Source organism: Doryrhamphus excisus, chromosome 2, assembly GCF_030265055.1.
Source record: "Doryrhamphus excisus isolate RoL2022-K1 chromosome 2, RoL_Dexc_1.0, whole genome shotgun sequence".
Lineage (NCBI taxonomy): Eukaryota > Metazoa > Chordata > Actinopteri > Syngnathiformes > Syngnathidae > Doryrhamphus > Doryrhamphus excisus.
The window spans coordinates 21294529-21319493 of record NC_080467.1 but is presented as its reverse complement, the minus strand read 5'-3'; the positions used below and the strand labels follow the sequence as shown (position 1 = coordinate 21319493).

Sequence of the window (24965 nt, the reverse complement as noted above, 5' to 3'; positions counted from 1 at the left end):
TAGGGTAGCTGGACTCACCCTAAGAGATAGGGTCAGGAGCTCAGTCATCCGGGAGGGCTCAGAGTAGAGCCGCTTCTCCTTCACATCGAGAGGAGTCAGTTGAGGTGGCTCGGGCATCTAGTCCGGATGCCTCCCGGACGCCTCCCTGGTGAGGTGTTCCGGGCATACCCAGCCGGGAAAAGGCCCCGGGGCAGACCTAGGACACGCTGGAGGGATTATGTCTCACAGCTGGCCTGGGAACACCTTGGTGTCCTCCCGGTGGAGATGGAGGAGGTGGCCGGGGACCGGGAAATCTGGGCTTCCCTACTAAGACTGCTGCCCCCCGCGAACTGGACCTGGATAAGCGGAGGAAAATGGATGGATGGATGGATGGACTTGTATACTAAAATGAGATGGAGATAATTGCAATATTTGTCGGAATAGTTCTGGAACAAATGGTGGAAGGAGTATCTGACCAACACTGCTCTGAGACAAAGATGGCATACGCCAAGAAGAAACATGCAAGTTGGAGATGTGGTGATCGTCAAAAAGGAGGAGGTTCCCCGAAACGAATGGAAACTGGCTGGGATTTTTCAAGTCCATAAGAGTGACAATGGACTAGTGAGGACAGTTACGGTGTTTCACGATGCTTCAATGTCCCGCAATGGCGTGTGAATGCACTCAAGAGCAATAAATGCATCGAGAACAGCAGTAAAGGAAGCATGAACTCTTTACTGGACCAGGTCAGCTAAGTAACAAAGACCATACATCTGCAAGCTCTTCAAAGGACACGTAAGGAGTACAGCCATAGCAGAGGATGGTTTCGATCCATCGACCTCTGGGTTATGGGCCCAGCACGCTACCGCTGCGCCACTCTGCTGCTGACATCTGTACAAGTACCCAGCTTTGTGCGGCTCCTTTTGAGTGTCCTCTGTTGTCAGTGAACCTCACAAGGTCACAGTTTTTTTTCCTGATCAGGGCACCGTTTTAGGTTGGGTGGATGAGTGATCGAAAGCGCCAGATTAAGGTTCCTTACGCTCAGGAGGCACTGGTTGAAATCCCACAGCTGGCATTTTCCTGGTCAGCTCCATTATCCACGACTGGAATGATTTGGCAGCAAAAGACTGTCAGATTGTACAAGACACCTGAACACCTTGAGAAGAAGATTAAGAGAGGTTTTGTTCTAATGAGAAGGGTTTGTTTGTTGACATTGTGACATACAAAAGAGGTACTCCCCGTCGGGGAATCGAACCCCGGTCTTCCGCGTGACAGGCGGAGATACTGTCCACTATACTAACGAGGACTGCTGCTGCGATGATGTGGTATCGATTGGCCAAAGGGGAATTCAGAACAGGCTCGTGGCCCATGACCGTTTTTATGGTAGCTGGAGACTTTAACCACTGAAATCCATCCCGCTTATCCTCATCAACGGACTGTATTCCCCACCCGTTACCAGCATGGGGACATTCCAACCCAAGATGAGAACACACTGGACCAGGGACACAGCAACATAGTAGGTGGCACAGACACAGCTTCACATTGCCCCCACTTTTAGACCCGACTGAAAAAAGACTCTCTTGCTTGGTGCTAACATGATGACCATTAGCATGTTAGCATTTAAGCTAATTTACTCATGTCTCAAGGCAAATAGACACATGGCATGATGTGGGGACACTATGGGACTGCCTTAACACTTTTGGATCTTGAGGCTGTCTTGCTAGTTTTTTTTTTTTTACCCCGGACACAGTCTCTTTGAGAGGAGGCTGCGGCCCATCAGGACCAAAACCTCACGCCACAAGAACAGTTTCTTCCCGTCTGCTGTCAGCCTCATCAACAAGTCCCGGAACCCCGCCCCCCGACACTGTTCACACCCCACCTCTGCCTCATCCTGCCACTTTGACACTCTATATGCGTTAAATTAACGCTCAGTTTGGACTCTTAGGAAAAACAATCAGACTGCAGTTCCGGAACAACAAACAAAAAACGGACTGTGTACATATATTTATACTGTATACTGTATATTTTGTATTTTCATTTTTTAATAGATGTGTCTGCACCTACTTCACCAAAACAAATCCCCAGTCGAGGTCAGCAGGCCCCGTCTCCACTGTAAACAGTGTGAACTGGGCAATGCTTCCCTTTTCGGAGGGTCCGGACGGTTTGCCAGAACCCCTTCGAGGCCGACCAAAAGTCGCGCTCCATGGCCTCACCGAATTCCTCCCACACCCGAGTTTTTGCCTCGACAACCGCAGAAGCCGCGAACCGTTTGGCCTGACAGTACCTGTCAGCTGCTTCCGGAGTCCCACAAGCCATCAATGCTCGATAGGACTCCTTCTTCAGCTTGATGGCGGCCCTGACCTCTGGTGTCCACCATCGGGTTTGGGGCCTGCCGCCACGACTGGCACCGACCGCCTTGCGGCCGCAGCTCCGGTCAACCGCCTCAGCAATGGAGGCACGGAATATGGCCCATTCGGACTCAATATCCCGGTCCTCCCCCGGGATGCAGGCGAAGCTCTGCCAGAGGTGAGAGTTGAAGACTCGACGAACGGGAGACTCTGCCAGACGTTCCCAGCACACCCTCACTACTCGTTTGGGTCTACCAGGTCTTTCCAGCATCCTCCCCCGCCATCTAATCCAACTCATCACCAGGTGGTGATCAGTTGACAGCTCAGCCCCTCTCTTCACCCGCCTGTCCAGAACATGCGGACGCAGGTCTGATGACACGACTGCAAAGTCGATCATAGACCTGCAGCCAAGGGTGTCCTGGTGCCAAGTGCACTTATGGACATCCCAGAATTTCTAGGCGCAGCCAAGGTGTTGAGGGAATCTGTTTCAGGGGCCTTAGAATCTCATCTCTGCTATTTGCAGATGATGTGGTTCTTATGGCCTCTACGGGCTGTGACCTTCAGCGCTGACTGGGACGGTTTGCATCTGAGTGCGAAGCCTCTGGGATGAGACTCAGTACCTCCAAATCAGAGGCCGTGGTTCTCAGTCGTAAAAGGGTGGAGTGCTCCCTCCGGGTTGGGAATGAGGTCCTACCCCAGGTGGAGGAGTTTAGGTATCTTAGGTATGGTCACGAGTGAGGGAAAGTGGGAGCGTGAGGTCGACAGACGGATCGGCGCAGCCTCGGCAGTAATGTAACGGACCGTCGTGGTTAAAAAAAGCTTTCAATTTACCGGTCGATCTATGTTCCCATCCTCACCTATGGTCATGAGCTTTGGGTCATGACCGAAAGAATGACATCTCGGATACAGGCGGCTGAAATGAGTTTCCTCCGTAGGGTAGCTGGACTCACCCTAAGAGATAGGGTCAGGAGCTCAGTCATCCGGGAGGGCTCAGAGTAGAGCCGCTTCTCCTTCACATCGAGAGGAGTCAGTTGAGGTGGCTCGGGCATCTAGTCCGGATGCCTCCCGGACGCCTCCCTGGTGAGGTGTTCCGGGCATACCCAGCCGGGAAAAGGCCCCGGGGCAGACCTAGGACACGCTGGAGGGATTATGTCTCACAGCTGGCCTGGGAACACCTTGGTGTCCTCCCGGTGGAGATGGAGGAGGTGGCCGGGGACCGGGAAATCTGGGCTTCCCTACTAAGACTGCTGCCCCCCGCGAACTGGACCTGGATAAGCGGAGGAAAATGGATGGATGGATGGATGGACTTGTATACTAAAATGAGATGGAGATAATTGCAATATTTGTCGGAATAGTTCTGGAACAAATGGTGGAAGGAGTATCTGACCAACACTGCTCTGAGACAAAGATGGCATACGCCAAGAAGAAACATGCAAGTTGGAGATGTGGTGATCGTCAAAAAGGAGGAGGTTCCCCGAAACGAATGGAAACTGGCTGGGATTTTTCAAGTCCATAAGAGTGACAATGGACTAGTGAGGACAGTTACGGGGTTTCACAATGCTTCAATGTCCCGCAATGGCGTGTGAATGCACTCAAGAGCAATAAATGCATCGAGAACATCAGTAAAGGAAGCGTGAACTCTTTACTGGACCAGGTCAGCTAAGTAACAAAGACCATACATCTGCAAGCTCTTCAAAGGACACGTAAGGAGTACAGCCATAGCAGAGGATGGTTTCGATCCATCGACCTCTGGGTTATGGGCCCAGCACGCTACCGCTGCGCCACTCTGCTGCTGACATCTGTACAAGTACCCAGCTTTGTGCGGCTCCTTTTGAGTGTCCTCTGTTGTCAGTGAACCTCACAAGGTCACAGTTTTTTTCCTGATCAGGGCACCGTTTTAGGTTGGGTGGATGAGTGATCGAAAGCGCCAGATTAAGGTTCCTTACGCTCAGGAGGCACTGGTTGAAATCCCACAGCTGGCATTTTCCTGGTCAGCTCCATTATCCACGACTGGAATGATTTGGCAGCAAAAGACTGTCAGATTGTACAAGACACCTGAACACCTTGAGAAGAAGATTAAGAGAGGTTTTGTTCTAATGAGAAGGGTTTGTTTGTTGACATTGTGACATACAAAAGAGGTACTCCCCGTCGGGGAATCGAACACCGGTCTTCCGCGTGACAGGCGGAGATACTGTCCACTATACTAACGAGGACTGCTGCTGCGATGATGTGGTGTCGATTGGCCAAAGGGGAATTCAGAACAGGCTCGTGGCCCATGACCGTTTTTATGGTAGCTGGAGACTTTAACCACTGAAATCCATCCCGCTTATCCTCATCAACGGACTGTATTCCCCACCCGTTACCAGCATGGGGACATTCCAACCCAAGATGAGAACACACTGGACCAGGGACACAGCAACATAGTAGGTGGCACAGACACAGCTTCACATTGCCCCCACTTTTAGACCCGACTGAAAAAAGACTCTCTTGCTTGGTGCTAACATGATGACCATTAGCATGATAGCATTTAAGCTAATTTACTCATGTCTCAAGGCAAATAGACACATGGCATGATGTGGGGACACTATGGGACTGCCTTAACACTTTTGGATCTTGAGGCTGTCTTGCTATTTTTTTTTTTTTACCCCGGACACAGTCTCTTTGAGAGGAGGCTGCGGCCCATCAGGACCAAAACCTCACGCCACAAGAACAGTTTCTTCCCGTCTGCTGTCAGCCTCATCAACAAGTCCCGGAACCCCGCCCCCCCCCCCCCCGACACTGTTCACACCCCACCTCTGCCTCATCCTGCCACTTTGACACTCTATATGCGTTAAATTAACGCTCAGTTTGGACTCTTAGGAAAAACAATCAGACTGCAGTTCCGGAACAACAAACAAAAAACGGACTGTGTACATATATTTATACTGTATACTGTATATTTTGTATTTTCATTTTTTAATAGATGTGTCTGCACCTACTTCACCAAAACAAATCCCCAGTCGAGGTCAGCAGGCCCCGTCTCCACTGTAAACAGTGTGAACTGGGCAATGCTTCCCTTTTCGGAGGGTCCGGACGGTTTGCCAGAACCCCTTCGAGGCCGACCAAAAGTCGCGCTCCATGGCCTCACCGAATTCCTCCCACACCCGAGTTTTTGCCTCGACAACCGCAGAAGCCGCGAACCGTTTGGCCTGACAGTACCTGTCAGCTGCTTCCGGAGTCCCACAAGCCATCAATGCTCGATAGGACTCCTTCTTCAGCTTGATGGCGGCCCTGACCTCTGGTGTCCACCATCGGGTTTGGGGCCTGCCGCCACGACTGGCACCGACCGCCTTGCGGCCGCAGCTCCGGTCAGCCGCCTCAGCAATGGAGGCACGGAATATGGCCCATTCGGACTCAATATCCCGGTCCTCCCCCGGGATGCAGGCGAAGCTCTGCCAGAGGTGAGAGTTGAAGACTCGACGAACGGGAGACTCTGCCAGACGTTCCCAGCACACCCTCACTACTCGTTTGGGTCTACCAGGTCTTTCCAGCATCCTCCACCGCCATCTAATCCAACTCATCACCAGGTGGTGATCAGTTGACAGCTCAGCCCCTCTCTTCACCCGCCTGTCCAGAACATGCGGACGCAGGTCTGATGACACGACTGCAAAGTCGATCATAGACCTGCAGCCAAGGGTGTCCTGGTGCCAAGTGCACTTATGGACATCCCAGAATTTCTAGGCGCAGCCAAGGTGTTGAGGGAATCTGTTTCAGGGGCCTTAGAATCTCATCTCTGCTATTTGCAGATGATGTGGTTCTTATGGCCTCTACGGGCTGTGACCTTCAGCGCTGACTGGGACGGTTTGCGAAGCCTCTGGGATGAGACTCAGTACCTCCAAATCAGAGGCCGTGGTTCTCAGTCGTAAAAGGGTGGAGTGCTCCCTCCGGGTTGGGAATGAGGTCCTACCCCAGGTGGAGGAGTTTAGGTATCTTAGGTATGGTCACGAGTGAGGGAAAGTGGGAGCGTGAGGTCGACAGACGGATCGGCGCAGCCTCGGCAGTAATGTAACGGACCGTCGTGGTTAAAAAAGCTTTCAATTTACCGGTCGATCTATGTTCCCATCCTCACCTATGGTCATGAGCTTTGGGTCATGACCGAAAGAATGACATCTCGGATACAGGCGGCTGAAATGAGTTTCCTCCGTAGGGTAGCTGGACTCACTCTAAGAGATAGGGTGAGGAGCTCAGTCATCCGGGAGGGCTCAGAGTAGAGCCGCTTCTCCTTCACATCGAGAGGAGTCAGTAGAGGTGGCTCAGGCATCTAGTCCGGATGCCTCCCGGACGCCTCCCTGGTGAGGTGTTCCGGGCATACCCAGCCGGGAAAAGGCCCCGGGGCAGACCTAGGACACGCTGGAGGGATTATGTCTCACAGCTGGCCTGGGAACACCTTGGTGTCCTCCCGGTGGAGATGGAGGAGGTGGCCGGGGACCGGGAAATCTGGGCTTCCCTACTAAGACTGCTGCCCCCCGCGAACTGGACCTGGATAAGCGGAGGAAAATGGATGGATGGATGGATGGATGGACTTGTATACTAAAATGAGATGGAGATAATTGCAATATTTGTCGGAATAGTTCTGGAACAAATGGTGGAAGGAGTATCTGACCAACACTGCTCTGAGACAAAGATGGCATACGCCAAGAAGAAACATGCAAGTTGGAGATGTGGTGATCGTCAAAAAGGAGGAGGTTTCCCGAAACGAATGGAAACTGGCTGGGATTTTTCAAGTCCATAAGAGTGACAATGGACTAGTGAGGACAGTTACGGTGTTTCACGATGCTTCAATGTCCCGCAATGGCGTGTGAATGCACTCAAGAGCAATAAATGCATCGAGAACAGCAGTAAAGGAAGCATGAACTCTTTACTGGACCAGGTCAGCTAAGTAACAAAGACCATACATCTGCAAGCTCTTCAAAGGACACGTAAGGAGTACAGCCATAGCAGAGGATGGTTTCGATCCATCGACCTCTGGGTTATGGGCCCAGCACGCTACCGCTGCGCCACTCTGCTGCTGACATCTGTACAAGTACCCAGCTTTGTGCGGCTCCTTTTGAGTGTCCTCTGTTGTCAGTGAACCTCACAAGGTCACAGTTTTTTTTCCTGATCAGGGCACCGTTTTAGGTTGGGTGGATGAGTGATCGAAAGCGCCAGATTAAGGTTCCTTACGCTCAGGAGGCACTGGTTGAAATCCCACAGCTGGCATTTTCCTGGTCAGCTCCATTATCCACGACTGGAATGATTTGGCAGCAAAAGACTGTCAGATTGTACAAGACACCTGAACACCTTGAGAAGAAGATTAAGAGAGGTTTTGTTCTAATGAGAAGGGTTTGTTTGTTGACATTGTGACATACAAAAGAGGTACTCCCCGTCGGGGAATCGAACCCCGGTCTTCCGCGTGACAGGCGGAGATACTGTCCACTATACTAACGAGGACTGCTGCTGCGATGATGTGGTGTCGATTGGCCAAAGGGGAATTCAGAACAGGCTCGTGGCCCATGACCGTTTTTATGGTAGCTGGAGACTTTAACCACTGAAATCCATCCCGCTTATCCTCATCAACGGACTGTATTCCCCACCCGTTACCAGCATGGGGACATTCCAACCCAAGATGAGAACACACTGGACCAGGGACACAGCAACATAGTAGGTGGCACAGACACAGCTTCACATTGCCCCCACTTTTAGACCCGACTGAAAAAAGACTCTCTTGCTTGGTGCTAACATGATGACCATTAGCATGTTAGCATTTAAGCTAATTTACTCATGTCTCAAGGCAAATAGACACATGGCATGATGTGGGGACACTATGGGACTGCCTTAACACTTTTGGATCTTGAGGCTGTCTTGCTAGTTTTTTTTTTTTTTACCCCGGACACAGTCTCTTTGAGAGGAGGCTGCGGCCCATCAGGACCAAAACCTCACGCCACAAGAACAGTTTCTTCCCGTCTGCTGTCAGCCTCATCAACAAGTCCCGGAACCCCGCCCCCCGACACTGTTCACACCCCACCTCTGCCTCATCCTGCCACTTTGACACTCTATATGCGTTAAATTAACGCTCAGTTTGGACTCTTAGGAAAAACAATCAGACTGCAGTTCCGGAACAACAAACAAAAAACGGACTGTGTACATATATTTATACTGTATACTGTATATTTTGTATTTTCATTTTTTAATAGATGTGTCTGCACCTACTTCACCAAAACAAATCCCCAGTCGAGGTCAGCAGGCCCCGTCTCCACTGTAAACAGTGTGAACTGGGCAATGCTTCCCTTTTCGGAGGGTCCGGACGGTTTGCCAGAACCCCTTCGAGGCCGACCAAAAGTCGCGCTCCATGGCCTCACCGAATTCCTCCCACACCCGAGTTTTTGCCTCGACAACCGCAGAAGCCGCGAACCGTTTGGCCTGACAGTACCTGTCAGCTGCTTCCGGAGTCCCACAAGCCATCAATGCTCGATAGGACTCCTTCTTCAGCTTGATGGCGGCCCTGACCTCTGGTGTCCACCATCGGGTTTGGGGCCTGCCGCCACGACTGGCACCGACCGCCTTGCGGCCGCAGCTCCGGTCAACCGCCTCAGCAATGGAGGCACGGAATATGGCCCATTCGGACTCAATATCCCGGTCCTCCCCCGGGATGCAGGCGAAGCTCTGCCAGAGGTGAGAGTTGAAGACTCGACGAACGGGAGACTCTGCCAGACGTTCCCAGCACACCCTCACTACTCGTTTGGGTCTACCAGGTCTTTCCAGCATCCTCCCCCGCCATCTAATCCAACTCATCACCAGGTGGTGATCAGTTGACAGCTCAGCCCCTCTCTTCACCCGCCTGTCCAGAACATGCGGACGCAGGTCTGATGACACGACTGCAAAGTCGATCATAGACCTGCAGCCAAGGGTGTCCTGGTGCCAAGTGCACTTATGGACATCCCAGAATTTCTAGGCGCAGCCAAGGTGTTGAGGGAATCTGTTTCAGGGGCCTTAGAATCTCATCTCTGCTATTTGCAGATGATGTGGTTCTTATGGCCTCTACGGGCTGTGACCTTCAGCGCTGACTGGGACGGTTTGCATCTGAGTGCGAAGCCTCTGGGATGAGACTCAGTACCTCCAAATCAGAGGCCGTGGTTCTCAGTCGTAAAAGGGTGGAGTGCTCCCTCCGGGTTGGGAATGAGGTCCTACCCCAGGTGGAGGAGTTTAGGTATCTTAGGTATGGTCACGAGTGAGGGAAAGTGGGAGCGTGAGGTCGACAGACGGATCGGCGCAGCCTCGGCAGTAATGTAACGGACCGTCGTGGTTAAAAAAAGCTTTCAATTTACCGGTCGATCTATGTTCCCATCCTCACCTATGGTCATGAGCTTTGGGTCATGACCGAAAGAATGACATCTCGGATACAGGCGGCTGAAATGAGTTTCCTCCGTAGGGTAGCTGGACTCACCCTAAGAGATAGGGTCAGGAGCTCAGTCATCCGGGAGGGCTCAGAGTAGAGCCGCTTCTCCTTCACATCGAGAGGAGTCAGTTGAGGTGGCTCGGGCATCTAGTCCGGATGCCTCCCGGACGCCTCCCTGGTGAGGTGTTCCGGGCATACCCAGCCGGGAAAAGGCCCCGGGGCAGACCTAGGACACGCTGGAGGGATTATGTCTCACAGCTGGCCTGGGAACACCTTGGTGTCCTCCCGGTGGAGATGGAGGAGGTGGCCGGGGACCGGGAAATCTGGGCTTCCCTACTAAGACTGCTGCCCCCCGCGAACTGGACCTGGATAAGCGGAGGAAAATGGATGGATGGATGGATGGACTTGTATACTAAAATGAGATGGAGATAATTGCAATATTTGTCGGAATAGTTCTGGAACAAATGGTGGAAGGAGTATCTGACCAACACTGCTCTGAGACAAAGATGGCATACGCCAAGAAGAAACATGCAAGTTGGAGATGTGGTGATCGTCAAAAAGGAGGAGGTTCCCCGAAACGAATGGAAACTGGCTGGGATTTTTCAAGTCCATAAGAGTGACAATGGACTAGTGAGGACAGTTACGGGGTTTCACAATGCTTCAATGTCCCGCAATGGCGTGTGAATGCACTCAAGAGCAATAAATGCATCGAGAACATCAGTAAAGGAAGCGTGAACTCTTTACTGGACCAGGTCAGCTAAGTAACAAAGACCATACATCTGCAAGCTCTTCAAAGGACACGTAAGGAGTACAGCCATAGCAGAGGATGGTTTCGATCCATCGACCTCTGGGTTATGGGCCCAGCACGCTACCGCTGCGCCACTCTGCTGCTGACATCTGTACAAGTACCCAGCTTTGTGCGGCTCCTTTTGAGTGTCCTCTGTTGTCAGTGAACCTCACAAGGTCACAGTTTTTTTCCTGATCAGGGCACCGTTTTAGGTTGGGTGGATGAGTGATCGAAAGCGCCAGATTAAGGTTCCTTACGCTCAGGAGGCACTGGTTGAAATCCCACAGCTGGCATTTTCCTGGTCAGCTCCATTATCCACGACTGGAATGATTTGGCAGCAAAAGACTGTCAGATTGTACAAGACACCTGAACACCTTGAGAAGAAGATTAAGAGAGGTTTTGTTCTAATGAGAAGGGTTTGTTTGTTGACATTGTGACATACAAAAGAGGTACTCCCCGTCGGGGAATCGAACACCGGTCTTCCGCGTGACAGGCGGAGATACTGTCCACTATACTAACGAGGACTGCTGCTGCGATGATGTGGTGTCGATTGGCCAAAGGGGAATTCAGAACAGGCTCGTGGCCCATGACCGTTTTTATGGTAGCTGGAGACTTTAACCACTGAAATCCATCCCGCTTATCCTCATCAACGGACTGTATTCCCCACCCGTTACCAGCATGGGGACATTCCAACCCAAGATGAGAACACACTGGACCAGGGACACAGCAACATAGTAGGTGGCACAGACACAGCTTCACATTGCCCCCACTTTTAGACCCGACTGAAAAAAGACTCTCTTGCTTGGTGCTAACATGATGACCATTAGCATGATAGCATTTAAGCTAATTTACTCATGTCTCAAGGCAAATAGACACATGGCATGATGTGGGGACACTATGGGACTGCCTTAACACTTTTGGATCTTGAGGCTGTCTTGCTATTTTTTTTTTTTACCCCGGACACAGTCTCTTTGAGAGGAGGCTGCGGCCCATCAGGACCAAAACCTCACGCCACAAGAACAGTTTCTTCCCGTCTGCTGTCAGCCTCATCAACAAGTCCCGGAACCCCGCCCCCCCCCCCCCGACACTGTTCACACCCCACCTCTGCCTCATCCTGCCACTTTGACACTCTATATGCGTTAAATTAACGCTCAGTTTGGACTCTTAGGAAAAACAATCAGACTGCAGTTCCGGAACAACAAACAAAAAACGGACTGTGTACATATATTTATACTGTATACTGTATATTTTGTATTTTCATTTTTTAATAGATGTGTCTGCACCTACTTCACCAAAACAAATCCCCAGTCGAGGTCAGCAGGCCCCGTCTCCACTGTAAACAGTGTGAACTGGGCAATGCTTCCCTTTTCGGAGGGTCCGGACGGTTTGCCAGAACCCCTTCGAGGCCGACCAAAAGTCGCGCTCCATGGCCTCACCGAATTCCTCCCACACCCGAGTTTTTGCCTCGACAACCGCAGAAGCCGCGAACCGTTTGGCCTGACAGTACCTGTCAGCTGCTTCCGGAGTCCCACAAGCCATCAATGCTCGATAGGACTCCTTCTTCAGCTTGATGGCGGCCCTGACCTCTGGTGTCCACCATCGGGTTTGGGGCCTGCCGCCACGACTGGCACCGACCGCCTTGCGGCCGCAGCTCCGGTCAGCCGCCTCAGCAATGGAGGCACGGAATATGGCCCATTCGGACTCAATATCCCGGTCCTCCCCCGGGATGCAGGCGAAGCTCTGCCAGAGGTGAGAGTTGAAGACTCGACGAACGGGAGACTCTGCCAGACGTTCCCAGCACACCCTCACTACTCGTTTGGGTCTACCAGGTCTTTCCAGCATCCTCCACCGCCATCTAATCCAACTCATCACCAGGTGGTGATCAGTTGACAGCTCAGCCCCTCTCTTCACCCGCCTGTCCAGAACATGCGGACGCAGGTCTGATGACACGACTGCAAAGTCGATCATAGACCTGCAGCCAAGGGTGTCCTGGTGCCAAGTGCACTTATGGACATCCCAGAATTTCTAGGCGCAGCCAAGGTGTTGAGGGAATCTGTTTCAGGGGCCTTAGAATCTCATCTCTGCTATTTGCAGATGATGTGGTTCTTATGGCCTCTACGGGCTGTGACCTTCAGCGCTGACTGGGACGGTTTGCGAAGCCTCTGGGATGAGACTCAGTACCTCCAAATCAGAGGCCGTGGTTCTCAGTCGTAAAAGGGTGGAGTGCTCCCTCCGGGTTGGGAATGAGGTCCTACCCCAGGTGGAGGAGTTTAGGTATCTTAGGTATGGTCACGAGTGAGGGAAAGTGGGAGCGTGAGGTCGACAGACGGATCGGCGCAGCCTCGGCAGTAATGTAACGGACCGTCGTGGTTAAAAAAGCTTTCAATTTACCGGTCGATCTATGTTCCCATCCTCACCTATGGTCATGAGCTTTGGGTCATGACCGAAAGAATGACATCTCGGATACAGGCGGCTGAAATGAGTTTCCTCCGTAGGGTAGCTGGACTCACTCTAAGAGATAGGGTGAGGAGCTCAGTCATCCGGGAGGGCTCAGAGTAGAGCCGCTTCTCCTTCACATCGAGAGGAGTCAGTAGAGGTGGCTCAGGCATCTAGTCCGGATGCCTCCCGGACGCCTCCCTGGTGAGGTGTTCCGGGCATACCCAGCCGGGAAAAGGCCCCGGGGCAGACCTAGGACACGCTGGAGGGATTATGTCTCACAGCTGGCCTGGGAACACCTTGGTGTCCTCCCGGTGGAGATGGAGGAGGTGGCCGGGGACCGGGAAATCTGGGCTTCCCTACTAAGACTGCTGCCCCCCGCGAACTGGACCTGGATAAGCGGAGGAAAATGGATGGATGGATGGATGGATGGACTTGTATACTAAAATGAGATGGAGATAATTGCAATATTTGTCGGAATAGTTCTGGAACAAATGGTGGAAGGAGTATCTGACCAACACTGCTCTGAGACAAAGATGGCATACGCCAAGAAGAAACATGCAAGTTGGAGATGTGGTGATCGTCAAAAAGGAGGAGGTTTCCCGAAACGAATGGAAACTGGCTGGGATTTTTCAAGTCCATAAGAGTGACAATGGACTAGTGAGGACAGTTACGGTGTTTCACGATGCTTCAATGTCCCGCAATGGCGTGTGAATGCACTCAAGAGCAATAAATGCATCGAGAACAGCAGTAAAGGAAGCATGAACTCTTTACTGGACCAGGTCAGCTAAGTAACAAAGACCATACATCTGCAAGCTCTTCAAAGGACACGTAAGGAGTACAGCCATAGCAGAGGATGGTTTCGATCCATCGACCTCTGGGTTATGGGCCCAGCACGCTACCGCTGCGCCACTCTGCTGCTGACATCTGTACAAGTACCCAGCTTTGTGCGGCTCCTTTTGAGTGTCCTCTGTTGTCAGTGAACCTCACAAGGTCACAGTTTTTTTTCCTGATCAGGGCACCGTTTTAGGTTGGGTGGATGAGTGATCGAAAGCGCCAGATTAAGGTTCCTTACGCTCAGGAGGCACTGGTTGAAATCCCACAGCTGGCATTTTCCTGGTCAGCTCCATTATCCACGACTGGAATGATTTGGCAGCAAAAGACTGTCAGATTGTACAAGACACCTGAACACCTTGAGAAGAAGATTAAGAGAGGTTTTGTTCTAATGAGAAGGGTTTGTTTGTTGACATTGTGACATACAAAAGAGGTACTCCCCGTCGGGGAATCGAACCCCGGTCTTCCGCGTGACAGGCGGAGATACTGTCCACTATACTAACGAGGACTGCTGCTGCGATGATGTGGTGTCGATTGGCCAAAGGGGAATTCAGAACAGGCTCGTGGCCCATGACCGTTTTTATGGTAGCTGGAGACTTTAACCACTGAAATCCATCCCGCTTATCCTCATCAACGGACTGTATTCCCCACCCGTTACCAGCATGGGGACATTCCAACCCAAGATGAGAACACACTGGACCAGGGACACAGCAACATAGTAGGTGGCACAGACACAGCTTCACATTGCCCCCACTTTTAGACCCGACTGAAAAAAGACTCTCTTGCTTGGTGCTAACATGATGACCATTAGCATGTTAGCATTTAAGCTAATTTACTCATGTCTCAAGGCAAATAGACACATGGCATGATGTGGGGACACTATGGGACTGCCTTAACACTTTTGGATCTTGAGGCTGTCTTGCTAGTTTTTTTTTTTTTTACCCCGGACACAGTCTCTTTGAGAGGAGGCTGCGGCCCATCAGGACCAAAACCTCACGCCACAAGAACAGTTTCTTCCCGTCTGCTGTCAGCCTCATCAACAAGTCCCGGAACCCCGCCCCCCGACACTGTTCACACCCCACCTCTGCCTCATCCTGCCACTTTGACACTCTATATGCGTTAAATTAACGCTCAGTTTGGACTCTTAGGAAAAACAATCAGACTGCAGTTCCGGAACAACAAACAAAAAACGGACTGTGTACATATATTTATACTGTATACTGTATATTTTGTATTTTCATTTTTTAATAGATGTGTCTGCACCTACTTCACCAAAACAAATCCCCAGTCGAGGTCAGCAGGCCCCGTCTCCACTGTAAACAGTGTGAACTGGGCAATGCTTCCCTTTTCGGAGGGTCCGGACGGTTTGCCAGAACCCCTTCGAGGCCGACCAAAAGTCGCGCTCCATGGCCTCACCGAATTCCTCCCACACCCGAGTTTTTGCCTCGACAACCGCAGAAGCCGCGAACCGTTTGGCCTGACAGTACCTGTCAGCTGCTTCCGGAGTCCCACAAGCCATCAATGCTCGATAGGACTCCTTCTTCAGCTTGATGGCGGCCCTGACCTCTGGTGTCCACCATCGGGTTTGGGGCCTGCCGCCACGACTGGCACCGACCGCCTTGCGGCCGCAGCTCCGGTCAACCGCCTCAGCAATGGAGGCACGGAATATGGCCCATTCGGACTCAATATCCCGGTCCTCCCCCGGGATGCAGGCGAAGCTCTGCCAGAGGTGAGAGTTGAAGACTCGACGAACGGGAGACTCTGCCAGACGTTCCCAGCACACCCTCACTACTCGTTTGGGTCTACCAGGTCTTTCCAGCATCCTCCCCCGCCATCTAATCCAACTCATCACCAGGTGGTGATCAGTTGACAGCTCAGCCCCTCTCTTCACCCGCCTGTCCAGAACATGCGGACGCAGGTCTGATGACACGACTGCAAAGTCGATCATAGACCTGCAGCCAAGGGTGTCCTGGTGCCAAGTGCACTTATGGACATCCCAGAATTTCTAGGCGCAGCCAAGGTGTTGAGGGAATCTGTTTCAGGGGCCTTAGAATCTCATCTCTGCTATTTGCAGATGATGTGGTTCTTATGGCCTCTACGGGCTGTGACCTTCAGCGCTGACTGGGACGGTTTGCATCTGAGTGCGAAGCCTCTGGGATGAGACTCAGTACCTCCAAATCAGAGGCCGTGGTTCTCAGTCGTAAAAGGGTGGAGTGCTCCCTCCGGGTTGGGAATGAGGTCCTACCCCAGGTGGAGGAGTTTAGGTATCTTAGGTATGGTCACGAGTGAGGGAAAGTGGGAGCGTGAGGTCGACAGACGGATCGGCGCAGCCTCGGCAGTAAGGTAACGGACCGTCGTGGTTAAAAAAAGCTTTCAATTTACCGGTCGATCTATGTTCCCATCCTCACCTATGGTCATGAGCTTTGGGTCATGACCGAAAGAATGACATCTCGGATACAGGCGGCTGAAATGAGTTTCCTCCGTAGGGTAGCTGGACTCACCCTAAGAGATAGGGTCAGGAGCTCAGTCATCCGGGAGGGCTCCGAGTAGAGCCGCTTCTCCTTCACATCGAGAGGAGTCAGTTGAGGTGGCTCGGGCATCTAGTCCGGATGCCTCCCGGACGCCTCCCTGGTGAGGTGTTCCGGGCATACCCAGCCGGGAAAAGGCCCCGGGGCAGACCTAGGACACGCTGGAGGGATTATGTCTCACAGCTGGCCTGGGAACACCTTGGTGTCCTCCCGGTGGAGATGGAGGAGGTGGCCGGGGACCGGGAAATCTGGGCTTCCCTACTAAGACTGCTGCCCCCCGCGAACTGGACCTGGATAAGCGGAGGAAAATGGATGGATGGATGGATGGACTTGTATACTAAAATGAGATGGAGATAATTGCAATATTTGTCGGAATAGTTCTGGAACAAATGGTGGAAGGAGTATCTGACCAACACTGCTCTGAGACAAAGATGGCATACGCCAAGAAGAAACATGCAAGTTGGAGATGTGGTGATCGTCAAAAAGGAGGAGGTTCCCCGAAACGAATGGAAACTGGCTGGGATTTTTCAAGTCCATAAGAGTGACAATGGACTAGTGAGGACAGTTACGGGGTTTCACAATGCTTCAATGTCCCGCAATGGCGTGTGAATGCACTCAAGACCAATAAATGCATCGAGAACATCAGTAAAGGAAGCGTGAACTCTTTACTGGACCAGGTCAGCTAAGTAACAAAGACCATACATCTGCAAGCTCTTCAAAGGACACGTAAGGAGTACAGCCATAGCAGAGGATGGTTTCGATCCATCGACCTCTGGGTTATGGGCCCAGCACGCTACCGCTGCGCCACTCTGCTGCTGACATCTGTACAAGTACCCAGCTTTGTGCGGCTCCTTTTGAGTGTCCTCTGTTGTCAGTGAACCTCACAAGGTCACAGTTTTTTTCCTGATCAGGGCACCGTTTTAGGTTGGGTGGATGAGTGATCGAAAGCGCCAGATTAAGGTTCCTTACGCTCAGGAGGCACTGGTTGAAATCCCACAGCTGGCATTTTCCTGGTCAGCTCCATTATCCACGACTGGAATGATTTGGCAGCAAAAGACTGTCAGATTGTACAAGACACCTGAACACCTTGAGAAGAAGATTAAGAGAGGTTTTGTTCTAATGAGAAGGGTTTGTTTGTTGACATTGTGACATACAAAAGAGGTACTCCCCGTCGGGGAATCGAACACCGGTCTTCCGCGTGACAGGCGGAGATACTGTCCACTATACTAACGAGGACTGCTGCTGCGATGATGTGGTGTCGATTGGCCAAAGGGGAATTCAGAACAGGCTCGTGGCCCATGACCGTTTTTATGGTAGCTGGAGACTTTAACCACTGAAATCCATCCCGCTTATCCTCATCAACGGACTGTATTCCCCACCCGTTACCAGCATGGGGACATTCCAACCCAAGATGAGAACACACTGGACCAGGGACACAGCAACATAGTAGGTGGCACAGACACAGCTTCACATTGCCCCCACTTTTAGACCCGACTGAAAAAAGACTCTCTTGCTTGGTGCTAACATGATGACCATTAGCATGATAGCATTTAAGCTAATTTACTCATGTCTCAAGGCAAATAGACACATGGCATGATGTGGGGACACTATGGGACTGCCTTAACACTTTTGGATCTTGAGGCTGTCTTGCTATTTTTTTTTTTTTACCCCGGACACAGTCTCTTTGAGAGGAGGCTGCGGCCCATCAGGACCAAAACCTCACGCCACAAGAACAGTTTCTTCCCGTCTGCTGTCAGCCTCATCAACAAGTCCCGGAACCCCGCCCCCCCCCCCCCCCCCCCGACACTGTTCACACCCCACCTCTGCCTCATCCTGCCACTTTGACACTCTATATGCGTTAAATTAACGCTCAGTTTGGACTCTTAGGAAAAACAATCAGACTGCAGTTCCGGAACAACAAACAAAAAACGGACTGTGTACATATATTTATACTGTATACTGTATATTTTGTATTTTCATTTTTTAATAGATGTGTCTGCACCTACTTCACCAAAACAAATCCCCAGTCGAGGTCAGCAGGCCCCGTCTCCACTGTAAACAGTGTGAACTGGGCAATGCTTCCCTTTTCGGAGGGTCCGGACGGTTTGCCAGAACCCCTTCGAGGCCGACCAAAAGTCGCGCTCCATGGCCTCACCGAATTCCTCCCACACCCGAGTTTTTGCCTCGACAACCGCAGAAGCCGCGAACCGTTTGGCCTGACAGTACCTGTCAGCTGCTTCCGGAGTCCCACAAGCCATCAATGCTCGATAGGACTCCTTCTTCAGCTTGATGGCGGCCCTGACCTCTGGTGTCCACCATCGGGTTTGGGGCCTGCCGCCACGACTGGCACCGACCGCCTTGCGGCCGCAGCTCCGGTCAGCCGCCTCAGCAATGGAGGCACGGAATATGGCCCATTCGGACTCAATATCCCGGTCCTCCCCCGGGATGCAGGCGAAGCTCTGCCAGAGGTGAGAGTTGAAGACTCGACGAACGGGAGACTCTGCCAGACGTTCCCAGCACACCCTCACTACTCGTTTGGGTCTACCAGGTCTTTCCAGCATCCTCCCCCGCCATCTAATCCAACTCATCACCAGGTGGTGATCAGTTGACAGCTCAGCCCCTCTCTTCACCCGCCTGTCCAGAACATGCGGACGCAGGTCTGATGACACGACTGCAAAGTCGATCATAGACCTGCAGCCAAGGGTGTCCTGGTGCCAAGTGCACTTATGGACATCCCAGAATTTCTAGGCGCAGCCAAGGTGTTGAGGGAATCTGTTTCAGGGGCCTTAGAATCTCATCTCTGCTATTTGCAGATGATGTGGTTCTTATGGCCTCTACGGGCTGTGACCTTCAGCGCTGACTGGGACGGTTTGCATCTGAGTGCGAAGCCTCTGGGATGAGACTCAGTACCTCCAAATCAGAGGCCGTGGTTCTCAGTCGTAAAAGGGTGGAGTGCTCCCTCCGGGTTGGGAATGAGGTCCTACCCCAGGTGGAGGAGTTTAGGTATCTTAGGTATGGTCACGAGTGAGGGAAAGTGGGAGCGTGAGGTCGACAGACGGATCGGCGCAGCCTCGGCAGTAATGTAACGGACCGTCGTGGTTAAAAAAGCTTTCAATTTACCGGTCGATCTATGTTCCCATCCTCACCTATGGTCATGAGCTTTGGGTCATGACCGAAAGAATGACATCTCGGATACAGGCGGCTGAAATGAGTTTCCTCCGTAGGGTAGCTGGACTCACCCTAAGAGATAGGGTCAGGAGCTCAGTCATCCGGGAGGGCTCAGAGTAGAGCCGCTTCTCCTTCACATCGAGAGGAGTCAGTTGAGGTGGCTCGGGCATCTAGTCCGGATGCCTCCCGGACGCCTCCCTGGTGAGGTGTTCCGGGCATACCCAGCCGGGAAAAGGCCCCGGGGCAGACCTAGGACACGCTGGAGGGATTATGTCTCACAGCTGGCCTGGGAACACCTTGGTGTCCTCCCGGTGGAGATGGAGGAGGTGGCCGGGGACCGGGAAATCTGGGCTTCCCTACTAAGACTGCTGCCCCCCGCGAACTGGACCTGGATAAGCGGAGGAAAATGGATGGATGGATGGATGGACTTGTATACTAAAATGAGATGGAGATAATTGCAATATTTGTCGGAATAGTTCTGGAACAAATGGTGGAAGGAGTATCTGACCAACACTGCTCTGAGACAAAGATGGCATACGCCAAGAAGAAACATGCAAGTTGGAGATGTGGTGATCGTCAAAAAGGAGGAGGTTCCCCGAAACGAATGGAAACTGGCTGGGATTTTTCAAGTCCATAAGAGTGACAATGGACTAGTGAGGACAGTTACGGGGTTTCACAATGCTTCAATGTCCCGCAATGGCGTGTGAATGCACTCAAGAGCAATAAATGCATCGAGAACATCAGTAAAGGAAGCGTGAACTCTTTACTGGACCAGGTCAGCTAAGTAACAAAGACCATACATCTGCAAGCTCTTCAAAGGACACGTAAGGAGTACAGCCATAGCAGAGGATGGTTTCGATCCATCGACCTCTGGGTTATGGGCCCAGCACGCTACCGCTGCGCCACTCTGCTGCTGACATCTGTACAAGTACCCAGCTTTGTGCGGCTCCTTTTGAGTGTCCTCTGTTGTCAGTGAACCTCACAAGGTCACAGTTTTTTTCCTGGTCAGGGCACCGTTTTAGGTTGGGTGGATGAGTGATCGAAAGCGCCAGATTAAGGTTCCTTACGCTCAGGAGGCACTGGTTGAAATCCCACAGCTGGCATTTTCCTGGTCAGCTCCATTATCCACGACTGGAATGATTTGGCAGCAAAAGACTGTCAGATTGTACAAGACACCTGAACACCTTGAGAAGAAGATTAAGAGAGGTTTTGTTCTAATGAGAAGGGTTTGTTTGTTGACATTGTGACATACAAAAGAGGTACTCCCCGTCGGGGAATCGAACCCCGGTCTTCCGCGTGACAGGCGGAGATACTGTCCACTATACTAACGAGGACTGCTGCTGCGGTGATGTGGTGTCGATTGGCCAAAGGGGAATTCAGAACAGGCTCGTGGCCCATGACCGTTTTTATGGTAGCTGGAGACTTTAACCACTGAAATCCATCCCGCTTATCCTCATCAACGGACTGTATTCCCCACCCGTTACCAGCATGGGGACATTCCAACCCAAGATGAGAACACACTGGACCAGGGACACAGCAACATAGTAGGTGGCACAGACACAGCTTCACATTGCCCCCACTTTTAGACCCGACTGAAAAAAGACTCTCTTGCTTGGTGCTAACATGATGACCATTAGCATGTTAGCATTTAAGCTAATTTACTCATGTCTCAAGGCAAATAGACACATGGCATGATGTGGGGACACTATGGGACTGCCTTAACACTTTTGGATCTTGAGGCTGTCTTGCTAGTTTTTTTTTTTTTTTTACCCCGGACACAGTCTCTTTGAGAGGAGGCTGCGGTCCATCAGGACCAAAACCTCACGCCACAAGAACAGTTTCTTCCCGTCTGCTGTCAGCCTCATCAACAAGTCCCGGAACCCCCCCCCCCCCCCCCGACACTGTTCACACCCCACCTCTGCCTCATCCTGCCACTTTGACACTCTATATGCGTTAAATTAACGCTCAGTTTGGACTCTTAGGAAAAACAATCAGACTGCAGTTCCGGAACAACAAACAAAAAACGGACTGTGTACATATATTTATACTGTATACTGTATATTTTGTATTTTCATTTTTTAATAGATGTGTCTGCACCTACTTCACCAAAACAAATCCCCAGTCGAGGTCAGCAGGCCCCGTCTCCACTGTAAACAGTGTGAACTGGGCAATGCTTCCCTTTTCGGAGGGTCCGGACGGTTTGCCAGAACCCCTTCGAGGCCGACCAAAAGTCGCGCTCCATGGCCTCACCGAATTCCTCCCACACCCGAGTTTTTGCCTCGACAACCGCAGAAGCCGCGAACCGTTTGGCCTGACAGTACCTGTCAGCTGCTTCCGGAGTCCCACAAGCCATCAATGCTCGATAGGACTCCTTCTTCAGCTTGATGGCGGCCCTGACCTCTGGTGTCCACCATCGGGTTTGGGGCCTGCCGCCACGACTGGCACCGACCGCCTTGCGGCCGCAGCTCCGGTCAGCCGCCTCAGCAATGGAGGCACGGAATATGGCCCATTCGGACTCAATATCCCGGTCCTCCCCCGGGATGCAGGCGAAGCTCTGCCAGAGGTGAGAGTTGAAGACTCGACGAACGGGAGACTCTGCCAGACGTTCCCAGCACACCCTCACTACTCGTTTGGGTCTACCAGGTCTTTCCAGCATCCTCCCCCGCCATCTAATCCAACTCATCACCAGGTGGTGATCAGTTGACAGCTCAGCCCCTCTCTTCACCCGCCTGTCCAGAACATGCGGACGCAGGTCTGATGACACGACTGCAAAGTCGATCATAGACCTGCAGCCAAGGGTGTCCTGGTGCCAAGTGCACTTATGGACATCCCAGAATTTCTAGGCGCAGCCAAGGTGTTGAGGGAATCTGTTTCAGGGGCCTTAGAATCTCATCTCTGCTATTTGCAGATGATGTGGTTCTTATGGCCTCTACGGGCTGTGACCTTCAGCGCTGACTGGGACGGTTTGCATCTGAGTGCGAAGCCTCTGGGATGAGACTCAGTACCTCCAAATCAGAGGCCGTGGTTCTCAGTCGTAAAAGGGTGGAGTGCTCCCTCCGGGTTGGGAATGAGGTCCTACCCCAGGTGGAGGAGTTTAGGTATCTTAGGTATGGTCACGAGTGAGGGAAAGTGGGAGCGTGAGGTCGACAGACGGATCGGCGCAGCCTCGGCAGTAATGTAACGGACCGTCGTGGTTAAAAAAGCTTTCAATTTACCGGTCGATCTATGTTCCCATCCTCACCTATGGTCATGAGCTTTGGGTCATGACCGAAAGAATGACATCTCGGATACAGGCGGCTGAAATGAGTTTCCTCCGTAGGGTAGCTGGACTCACCCTAAGAGATAGGGTCAGGAGCTCAGTCATCCGGGAGGGCTCAGAGTAGAGCCGCTTCTCCTTCACATCGAGAGGAGTCAGTTGAGGTGGCTCGGGCATCTAGTCCGGATGCCTCCCGGACGCCTCCCTGGTGAGGTGTTCCGGGCATACCCAGCCGGGAAAAGGCCCCGGGGCAGACCTAGGACACGCTGGAGGGATTATGTCTCACAGCTGGCCTGGGAACACCTTGGTGTCCTCCCGGTGGAGATGGAGGAGGTGGCCGGGGACCGGGAAATCTGGGCTTCCCTACTAAGACTGCTGCCCCCCGCGAACTGGACCTGGATAAGCGGAGGAAAATGGATGGATGGATGGATGGACTTGTATACTAAAATGAGATGGAGATAATTGCAATATTTGTCGGAATAGTTCTGGAACAAATGGTGGAAGGAGTATCTGACCAACACTGCTCTGAGACAAAGATGGCATACGCCAAGAAGAAACATGCAAGTTGGAGATGTGGTGATCGTCAAAAAGGAGGAGGTTCCCCGAAACGAATGGAAACTGGCTGGGATTTTTCAAGTCCATAAGAGTGACAATGGACTAGTGAGGACAGTTACGGGGTTTCACAATGCTTCAATGTCCCGCAATGGCGTGTGAATGCACTCAAGAGCAATAAATGCATCGAGAACATCAGTAAAGGAAGCGTGAACTCTTTACTGGACCAGGTCAGCTAAGTAACAAAGACCATACATCTGCAAGCTCTTCAAAGGACACGTAAGGAGTACAGCCATAGCAGAGGATGGTTTCGATCCATCGACCTCTGGGTTATGGGCCCAGCACGCTACCGCTGCGCCACTCTGCTGCTGACATCTGTACAAGTACCCAGCTTTGTGCGGCTCCTTTTGAGTGTCCTCTGTTGTCAGTGAACCTCACAAGGTCACAGTTTTTTTCCTGGTCAGGGCACCGTTTTAGGTTGGGTGGATGAGTGATCGAAAGCGCCAGATTAAGGTTCCTTACGCTCAGGAGGCACTGGTTGAAATCCCACAGCTGGCATTTTCCTGGTCAGCTCCATTATCCACGACTGGAATGATTTGGCAGCAAAAGACTGTCAGATTGTACAAGACACCTGAACACCTTGAGAAGAAGATTAAGAGAGGTTTTGTTCTAATGAGAAGGGTTTGTTTGTTGACATTGTGACATACAAAAGAGGTACTCCCCGTCGGGGAATCGAACCCCGGTCTTCCGCGTGACAGGCGGAGATACTGTCCACTATACTAACGAGGACTGCTGCTGCGGTGATGTGGTGTCGATTGGCCAAAGGGGAATTCAGAACAGGCTCGTGGCCCATGACCGTTTTTATGGTAGCTGGAGACTTTAACCACTGAAATCCATCCCGCTTATCCTCATCAACGGACTGTATTCCCCACCCGTTACCAGCATGGGGACATTCCAACCCAAGATGAGAACACACTGGACCAGGGACACAGCAACATAGTAGGTGGCACAGACACAGCTTCACATTGCCCCCACTTTTAGACCCGACTGAAAAAAGACTCTCTTGCTTGGTGCTAACATGATGACCATTAGCATGTTAGCATTTAAGCTAATTTACTCATGTCTCAAGGCAAATAGACACATGGCATGATGTGGGGACACTATGGGACTGCCTTAACACTTTTGGATCTTGAGGCTGTCTTGCTAGTTTTTTTTTTTTTTTTACCCCGGACACAGTCTCTTTGAGAGGAGGCTGCGGTCCATCAGGACCAAAACCTCACGCCACAAGAACAGTTTCTTCCCGTCTGCTGTCAGCCTCATCAACAAGTCCCGGAACCCCCCCCCCCCCGACACTGTTCACACCCCACCTCTGCCTCATCCTGCCACTTTGACACTCTATATGCGTTAAATTAACGCTCAGTTTGGACTCTTAGGAAAAACAATCAGACTGCAGTTCCGGAACAACAAACAAAAAACGGACTGTGTACATATATTTATACTGTATACTGTATATTTTGTATTTTCATTTTTTAATAGATGTGTCTGCACCTACTTCACCAAAACAAATCCCCAGTCGAGGTCAGCAGGCCCCGTCTCCACTGTAAACAGTGTGAACTGGGCAATGCTTCCCTTTTCGGAGGGTCCGGACGGTTTGCCAGAACCCCTT

General features: G+C 51.8%; 13 non-coding genes across 13 annotated transcripts; all 13 read right to left on the bottom strand.

Moving 5' to 3' along the window:
- Positions 1-787: 787 nt before the first annotated feature.
- On the bottom strand, positions 788-859 carry trnam-cau (transfer RNA methionine (anticodon CAU)). Its single transcript has one exon. It is a non-coding gene; the product is annotated as a tRNA-Met (tRNA).
- A 351-nt stretch (positions 860-1210) lies between these two features.
- On the bottom strand, positions 1211-1282 carry trnad-guc (transfer RNA aspartic acid (anticodon GUC)). The gene has a single exon. It is a non-coding gene; the product is annotated as a tRNA-Asp (tRNA).
- A 2761-nt stretch (positions 1283-4043) lies between these two features.
- Positions 4044-4115, bottom strand: trnam-cau (transfer RNA methionine (anticodon CAU)). Its single transcript has one exon. It is a non-coding gene; the product is annotated as a tRNA-Met (tRNA).
- Positions 4116-7298: 3183 nt separating this feature from the next.
- trnam-cau (transfer RNA methionine (anticodon CAU)) lies at positions 7299-7370 on the bottom strand. Its single transcript has one exon. It is a non-coding gene; the product is annotated as a tRNA-Met (tRNA).
- A 351-nt stretch (positions 7371-7721) lies between these two features.
- trnad-guc (transfer RNA aspartic acid (anticodon GUC)) lies at positions 7722-7793 on the bottom strand. The gene has a single exon. It is a non-coding gene; the product is annotated as a tRNA-Asp (tRNA).
- Positions 7794-10555: 2762 nt separating this feature from the next.
- trnam-cau (transfer RNA methionine (anticodon CAU)) lies at positions 10556-10627 on the bottom strand. Its single transcript has one exon. It is a non-coding gene; the product is annotated as a tRNA-Met (tRNA).
- A 3181-nt stretch (positions 10628-13808) lies between these two features.
- Positions 13809-13880, bottom strand: trnam-cau (transfer RNA methionine (anticodon CAU)). The gene has a single exon. It is a non-coding gene; the product is annotated as a tRNA-Met (tRNA).
- A 351-nt stretch (positions 13881-14231) lies between these two features.
- On the bottom strand, positions 14232-14303 carry trnad-guc (transfer RNA aspartic acid (anticodon GUC)). The gene has a single exon. It is a non-coding gene; the product is annotated as a tRNA-Asp (tRNA).
- Positions 14304-17065: 2762 nt separating this feature from the next.
- trnam-cau (transfer RNA methionine (anticodon CAU)) lies at positions 17066-17137 on the bottom strand. Its single transcript has one exon. It is a non-coding gene; the product is annotated as a tRNA-Met (tRNA).
- A 3194-nt stretch (positions 17138-20331) lies between these two features.
- Positions 20332-20403, bottom strand: trnam-cau (transfer RNA methionine (anticodon CAU)). The gene has a single exon. It is a non-coding gene; the product is annotated as a tRNA-Met (tRNA).
- A 350-nt stretch (positions 20404-20753) lies between these two features.
- On the bottom strand, positions 20754-20825 carry trnad-guc (transfer RNA aspartic acid (anticodon GUC)). Its single transcript has one exon. It is a non-coding gene; the product is annotated as a tRNA-Asp (tRNA).
- A 2769-nt stretch (positions 20826-23594) lies between these two features.
- On the bottom strand, positions 23595-23666 carry trnam-cau (transfer RNA methionine (anticodon CAU)). The gene has a single exon. It is a non-coding gene; the product is annotated as a tRNA-Met (tRNA).
- Positions 23667-24016: 350 nt separating this feature from the next.
- Positions 24017-24088, bottom strand: trnad-guc (transfer RNA aspartic acid (anticodon GUC)). The gene has a single exon. It is a non-coding gene; the product is annotated as a tRNA-Asp (tRNA).
- Positions 24089-24965: the final 877 nt, after the last annotated feature.